The sequence below is a fragment of the Mercenaria mercenaria genome, chromosome 14 (assembly GCF_021730395.1).
Source record: "Mercenaria mercenaria strain notata chromosome 14, MADL_Memer_1, whole genome shotgun sequence".
Lineage (NCBI taxonomy): Eukaryota > Metazoa > Mollusca > Bivalvia > Venerida > Veneridae > Mercenaria > Mercenaria mercenaria.
The window spans coordinates 47,477,634-47,486,085 of NC_069374.1; the positions used below are offsets into that span (position 1 = coordinate 47,477,634).

The 8,452-nt window shown below is 36.4% G+C and overlaps 1 long non-coding RNA gene across 1 annotated transcript; it reads right to left on the bottom strand.

Moving 5' to 3' along the window:
* Nucleotides 1-2,164: 2,164 nt before the first annotated feature.
* On the bottom strand, nucleotides 2,165-4,642 carry LOC123528216 (uncharacterized). The gene is made up of 2 exons (XR_008367096.1): nucleotides 3,736-4,642; nucleotides 2,165-3,375 (listed from the first exon to the last, which is right to left on the bottom strand). It is a non-coding gene; the product is annotated as an uncharacterized LOC123528216 (long non-coding RNA).
* Between the last annotated feature and the right edge of the window lie 3,810 nt (nucleotides 4,643-8,452).

Genomic DNA, 8,452 nt, shown 5'->3' on the forward strand with positions numbered 1-8,452 from the left:
ATTTATTTTAGACACATACTACATGTGACACGCATTCATCACTTCATGTTCTTCTTTCAGTAAAAACTGAATTGAAGATTTTCTTTGCGGCGTGGACTAGGCCTAAACACAACAAAAAAGGGGCAATGTGTGCACAGCATTTTATCTGATCCTGACTATAGTCTATCCAACAGAAATAAAGCTTGGCATTGATATGCCTGTGATGCATAGGTCAAGAACAGAAGCTTCTTGGCAGGTCATATCAGTGACGGTTTCACATTCAGTGTGATGCCACGAAAGTGATGTGTCAAGTCGCTTTCCATGCAGATGGCATTATACAAATATGGCTAGACGCGAACACGAACTAAACGGTCCAGCCGAGTTTAAGGTGGAACTTTTAAGCAGCGACCTGCTTCAACTTTTCGAATATGTTTTGCCCACAACTTCAGCCCTGAATAGACAACATTATCTATAGATGGGTTGTTGTCAGACTTATCCGGATTTAACTTTTTCCGATCCAGCTTCATTAGGCAAGCCTCAGATAGAACTGTCATTTCGGATACATTTTTATTACATGTTTAAGCGAAATGAGCCGTGCTATGAGAAAACCAACATAGTGGCTTTGCGACCAGCATGGATCCAGACCAGCCTGAGCATCTGCGTAGTCTGGTCAGGAGCCATGCTGTTTGCTTTCAAAGTCTATTGGAATAAGACAAACCGTTAGCGAACAGCATTGATCCTGACTAGACTGCGCAGATGTGCAGGCTGGTCAGGATCGATCAATGCTGGAGGCAATTGCACTATGTTGGTTTTCTCATGGCGCGGCTCAAATATTATGTGTGCCACTGGTACTTTATCCTAAACAAAATCCCACCCTACGGCCTTGATAAGATTACTGACTTTTCTTATTATTAATGTTATACACCACACAAATAGCTGCCATCACTTATAACAGAGCTATACAGACATGTACATGTACTTAAATAACTACCTGAACCACTGTAATAAAACTGACCGGTCACTTATACATGTATACCTATTCACACAATGTAATGCGTCAATAACTTTACATTATGAACAGTGTATAGATAAATCAAGTACAGTTTGTTTGGAAAAATATCGTTCCCTTTTTTATTTATTTATAGGATTTTAATCTTAAAATGTTATTTTTTCCTTAAATAAACAGATTTTGTCACTTTTTTCGACTGGAATTAAAACATTTAAAACTTCCGTAAAGTGATGACATTATATTTTCACGGAAATTTAACCATTTTATTTTTTCAAGAAAATATACCCTGGCCCAGATAAAATAAGAAAAACATCTTGATAGGAACAGATACAAATCAGTTTCTGCTGTAATAAATTAACTAATACATTGGTTTATCACTGACTCGAAACGCTTTGGGTATTGTTTAAATACTCAAGGAGAAATTTGCATTTGAAATGTAGGCTAGAAGCATATGATAGTGTCCGAAGTCCTTTGACACACTTGCCTAGCTTAGAAGTTAGGATATAATATTCAATTTTGTTACAAACAATGTCCGGGTACTAAATAAAACAGCGTTACAATAATGAACAAAAATCCAACCTCATATATCTCATGCACAGTTTTGGTGTATACAAAGTGCATAAATTTCGGTTGATTCAACATCTCAAAGCACACCAAATGAGAGTTCATCTTATATACGTGTAAAGGAAAACATCACTTCATTTTATTCCGAATCACATCCAAAGGATGTTCATGTGCTACACAAAATAGTCCCATTCATGAACAGTGCGGATGAATCATCAATGAACAAGCGGTCCTTATTCAAGCTTGTATCCATTCACACTGACCATTTAGATTATATAAGATCTATCAATGATACGGTATTCCAGCCCATGGTTAGCCCGCCCGCTTAGCTCAGTAGGTAAGAGCGTTGGTCTACGGATCTCGGGGTCGCGAGTTCGATCCTCGGGCTGGGCGTATGTTCTCCATGACTATTTGATAGACGACATTGTGTCTGATATCATTAGTCCTCCATCTCTGATTCATGTGGTGAAGTTGGCAGTTACTTGCAGAGAACAGGTTTGTACTGGTACAGAATCCAGGATCACTGGTTAGGTTAACTGCCCGCCGTTACATGACTGAAATACTGTTGAAAACGGCGTTAAACCCAAATCAAACAAACAAACCATCACAAGCTGGTTATTTGTTTCTCATTCATGTATATTAATAGACTGGCATTTAAACAGAAAATAAACCTTCAGACATTTCAAAGCATTGATTATCATTGTTTTTGAGTCTGCCTAATGTCTTAGAATCGGTTACTGGTGCACTGTAAATACAGATCATTTATCGGCATATTCATGATATTGCACCTTATAATTATGAAATTCATTTGTGTGAAAAATCCACGTTTCGCAGCAATAATTATAATTACATAAGTAAGCAAGAGACAGATGAAGTAGCAATGAAGACAACAAGTACTGCTTTGTACATTTTCTCAAGGGAACGTTATAACGCTAAACTCTCATAAATGTTAGCACAAATTTGAATATCTTTTAAAAGAATAAATTATACAGTATATGGCGCAAAATATATGTATTATAACAGTTCACTGCTTTCTTGATGTGTGTTTCCTCATGGTATGATGTTCCATAAAATATTAACTGACTGATTGTTCTAATGTTAGCTTTAATGCAGATATTTGGATAGGAGACACAAATTCAAGTCCAGGATATTCTATTCTCTACATCGAAAGGCTGTCAAACAAAATACTGTGACGCACTATGATATTGGTTGTAAACTTTGGGTTTGCGATCTTGCAGAAAAAGAGCACACGGCACAAGTAATTTCTCTTCCTTCCACGTACGGCGGACATTTAAGTGCACCACACTCGCCTTGCACTAAACGGAAATTCTTCCCGATTTGATCTCCTGTTCCAGCATCACTTTTCTCAGGGTCACTGTCCATACAGATGTACTCCGATGACGCAGCATCGGGATAATTTCCTGCCATAAGATATCCACTATACTGTAAAGAGTAGTCTCCGTGACAACTTTTCTGTCCAGGTATCATCAATACGTTACCATGGCGGACACGACACACGGCACACGGTATATTGTGATTATTCAGGCGGGCCCAGCTTCTTAAACTGCCCGTCGTATAATATTCTGCTCCATAAATTCTAGTTCCTCCCGAAAAACCATCAATATATTCATTCCATTCGGGATCGTTTGAAAGGCACAGGGTATTGGCAGCAGCTCCCGTTTCTGTTTAAAGTCCTCCGGCGGCACTACCTTCGTATACCAGAACAGCACCATCTGGGCATGTTGTTCGTCCCCAGCGTATGTATGATGAGCCATCAGCGGTTCTCAGTTGATTGTTTAATTCGTCTATTCTTCTACGAGCATCTAAACAAAAAAAAGTGTTTAAGATTTTTTCACACACAGTTTACACTGATATCTATAAATATAATTTCATTCTAAGACTAACTTAACATTTACTACGGTTTAAGTGTCTTTATATGTGTCATATTTTATTATATACCGTTGGAATCTTGGAGAAAAATTACATAACATAATCATGTTGTTTTATATATATAAAATTCATTTAGTTTGAAAATGTATCTAATTGTTCAAAACTACTGTATCTACAAATGAAATACAAGCAAAACACAATCCCCATTTTTTGCATTTCATAAAATATGACGGCATTCAATTGAACGAAGTAGAGGCAAAGTATGAAATAAGAAATAAATACTGTTGACGTACCTTGAAGTTCTCCTCTTAGATCGGCACAGTTATTTTCCTGTCGTTCCATTTTCTGTCCCAGTAAAATCAATTTTTCGAGAACATTGTACTCGTACTCGAACTTGTTGTAGCATGCATTGTTGTTGTTGTTCCTCAGCAGACACACACATTAAAACAACAATAACACCAATAATTACTGGTATCATAGCCGCTTGAAAGTTTAACACCGCTATATTCAAGCTGTTTTCGTTTCGTTTTCCAGTCGGGTAATGAAGCAAGAAAGTTAAAGAGAATGGTATAGTTAGCAGAACGTTTTAAAGGTATCCTATCTAATGTTTGATATCTTAATCCGTAATGCTAGTTTCGCATATGTCGCGAAATTCTGAATTCGATAACATTCGTGATAAAATGTGCCTTTCTTTGGTACATATCAACATCACTACAGGCAGTTGTACAAGTAGTACACAACAAGCGAAAAAAAAAAGAAAAAAAAAACCCTCCCCCCACACCCCCACAAAAAAACCCCAAAAAACATCGTGTTATTGTTAACGTTTAACGTTTCAATAATATGTCAGACATATATATTAAATCAACCATGCTATTATGTACTCTCTACGTATCTACGTATTATTAATTAAGTTATGTCATGCTCCTTTCGATGATGTATAATTATCCGTCCGCATTCGTTGCAGAAAAAAGAAAACTGTTTAAAAAAAAGAAAAGAAAACAAAAGCAATAACATACCGCCATCGGACAAAACTACCGAACAGGACAGCTTTTAGTTAAAAAAAAGTTTTTTCTAAATCGGCCATTTCTTTAGTCTTACCATTTTCACCAAGAAGAACGCATTTAAGATGCATAACTAAAATTTTCAAAAAATAGATAGACGTTAAATAATGTCTAGGATTTTAGAAATAGATTGATAAGTCTTTCATTTAATCAAATATGATTTTACAACTGTGAAATTTATGAAAGTTTTATTGATATCAATAACTGAATAATAAAATCAGTAAATATCAGAAGTTTTGGTTGCATTTTCGAAGAATAACAACTCTTGCATTCTTGCCTTAGGCAATTTAGCAACACATTTAGGATATATTTATGTGTATTTGATTTACATTTGAAAAGGAGCAGCTTCAGATGTTTTTGTTGTAAAGATTAATTTTAACAGGCCGCTAAAAATGAAACATTACTCCGTTTTATCACATATCAGAGTAAAGTTTATGTATGTGTCTACGATGTGAAACACCTTTCCGTGAATGTTAATAGTAAGTAGGTGGCAGTCCCGCTCGTGTATATTCTTCAAGTTTCAAAGTCAGTTTAGCCGAAAAAAAAATAACAATAAAAGATAAACTGAGGACTATTTGAATCAGCCATTATACCATCTTTTTTTTTTTCACGCCAGTTTCCTATTTAGTGTCTGTTTGCTTTATAATGTAACGTTTATCATAGATACCTCCACCATTTTGTTATCAAATTTAACAGTGTATCGATGTTAAGATAGAACAGTGTACTTTTTGTGTGCGCTATAGAACCGTGTAAGGTCATGCATATTAAATGCAAGTAGTCCGACAAGATACAATACAAAAGTTAAAATACGGATTTATTTTCTGATTGTTCGTATTTACTTGTATAGGTATATAATAAAATGAATTACTCCTCTCTTGACCTTTAATAATTTGATCCCTTCTTTTGAAAAGCAATTGTATAATAAAATCCGGTCGCCTCCGGATCATTAATTCTCAAGTTAATGTCCAGAAACTATTTGCATTCTCCAGGTCAATGCGACCTTGACATTTGACCCTTTAAGCAATAGGGGTTAGCTCAAGCTGATGACAAGGAATCATCCCATGAGTTTGAAGGCAGTTGACCTATTTTTTCTTCAGTTATTGATCTGAAACACATTTCAAGTACTGACTAAAGCAATTATGTAATAACTTTTGGCAGCTTTAGGCATAATAATGCAGTAATGGAGGAAAAAAAAATCTGGATCACAGACACAATTATAGGTCATATGGCGACTTTCCAGCTTTGATGGTGGAGGAAGACTAAAGGTGCCTCTATGTGCATTATTTTACCACGAGCGGGCACCTGGGTAGGACCACCGACCTTCCGCAAGCCTGCTGAATGGCTTCCACACATGAAGAATTCAACGTCCCAAGTGAGGCTCGAACCCACATCGATGAGGGGCAGGTAATTTGTAGGTCAGCGACCTTTACCACTCGGCCGCGGAGCAGTAACTCATTCAACATGGAAATACTGGCGCATCTGCAAAACTACCGTTGGTACTACACCTTTCTTCACAAACGTTTTTTTTTTTTTTTGTATTCAGACAAACCTCTCACAAGACAAGTAGATAGCCAGTCAGCCAGCCAGACACACAGAGCGGGGCAGTGCAAAATCTATATATCTCCTCACATAGAGATAAAGATTAGATACTAGACTGATCAACAATTTGTAAGAAAATTTCAATTGTTGTAATATTTTTCTTTCAATTAATGTAGTAGTGACAAATGCCAGTCTATTTTAGATTTTCTCAAAGAACTGCTTGTAATTTCATTGGACATAGGATATAGATTGGCTATGTTCATAATGAAATAAAAACATGAAAACATATCAGTCTTCTCAAAGAACTGCTTGTAATTTCATTAGTCAGTGATATTGGACATAGGAAATAGACTGGCTATTATTATAATTAAAAGAAAATGAAAACGTATCACAGTCTAGGAGCTAGTCTTGGGGAGAAATTGTAATACCCAGAACAATATAATGCAACAACAAAGCACATGTTTTACTGAATTTTATTTCATAAACATTATATAGATGAATATCAATATTGTCTCATGATTACTGAACTGAAGTGTATTTGAGCCGCGCCATGAGAAAACCAACATAGTGGGTTTGCGACCAGCATCCGCGCAGTCTGGTCAGAATCCATGCTGTTCGCTAACAGTTTCTCCAATTCCAATAGGCTTTAAAAGTGAACAGCATGGATCCTGACCAGACTGTGCGGATGCGCAGGATGGTCTGGATCTATGCTGGTCGCAAACCCACTATGTTGGTTTTCTCATGGCGCAGCTCATTTAAATTTATTTTTCAATATGAAAAACACATATAATATTTAAATAAAATTATCTCCTGAATACTGGCTATTTCAAAGGTTTGCAGTAAAATTTACAAAAGCGAAATAAATATCACAAAGGAAAAATATCTTAAGTGATTACGGTATTAAACAGAGGTGTCAAGAGCACAGGAGTTTAAATAAAGGTACATTACAACATCCATGTCTTCCCTTTCTCCAGAAATACTACAGCAATCTTTAAGTGCTGAAATGTGATTTTCACATCAATCAGTTTGGAAGATGGGCATTCAATTGTTAAAAAAAAAGATAATTTTGTTAAATGTATTAATAATACAAGAGGAACATGATGGTCCTGAATTGCTCACCTGTCCCCACATGACCCAGTTTTGAACTGAGTATGACGTCGTTTTTTTCTATTATTTGATATAGTGACCTAGTTTTTGAGCTCATGTGATCCAGTTTTGAACCTGACCTAGATATCATTAAGATAAAAATTCTGACCAATTTTCATGAAGATCCATTGAAAAATATGGCCTCTAGAGAGGTTTTTATTATTTGACCTACTGACCTAGTTACTGAAGGCACATGACCCTGTTTCGAATTTGACCTAGATATCATCAAGGTGAACATTTTGACCAATTTTCATGAAGATCCATTCAAAAGTATGGCCTCTAGAGAGGTCACAAGGTTTTTCTATTTTTAGACCTACTGACCTAGTTTTTGACCACAGTTGACCCAGTTTCAAACAAGACCTAGATATCATCAAGATGAACATTCAGACCAACTTTCATACAGATCCCATGAAAAATATGGCCTCTAGAGAGGTCACAAGGTTTTTTTATTATTTGACCTACTGACCTAGTTATTGAAGGCACCTGACCCAGTTTCGAACAAGACCTAGATATCATCAAGGTGAACATTCTGACCAATTTTCATGAAGATCCATTCGAAAGCCTAGGCCTATAGAGAGGTCACAAGGTTTTTCTATTTTTAGACCTACTGACCTACTTTTTGACCACAGTATACATAGTTTTGAACTTGACCTAGATATCATCAAGATAAACATTCAGACCAACTTTCATACAGATCCCGTGAAAAATATGGCCTCTAGAGAGGTCACAAGGTTTTTTTATTATTTGACCTACTGACCTAGTTATTGAAGGCACGTGACCCAGTTTCGAACTTGACCTACATATCATCAAAATAAACATTCAGACCAACTTTCATACAGATCCCACAAAAAATATGGCTTCTAGAGAGGTCACAAGGTTTTTTTACTATTTGACCTACTGACCTAGTTATTGATGGCACGTGACCCTCTTTCGAACCTGACCTAGATATCATCAAGGTAAACATTCAGACCACTTTCATACAGATCCATTCACAAGTATGGCCTCTAGAGAGGTCACAAAGTTTTTCTATTATTTGACCTACTGACCTAGTTTTTGACGGCACGCGACCCAGTTTCGAACTTGACCTAGACATCATCAAGGTGAACATTCTCACCAATTTTCATGAAGATCTTTGAAAAATATGGCCTCTAGAGAGGTCACAAGGTTTTTCTATTTTTAGATCTACTGACCTAGTTTTTGACCGCACGTGACCCAGTTTCGAACTTGACCTAGATATCATCAAGATGAACACTCTGACCAATTT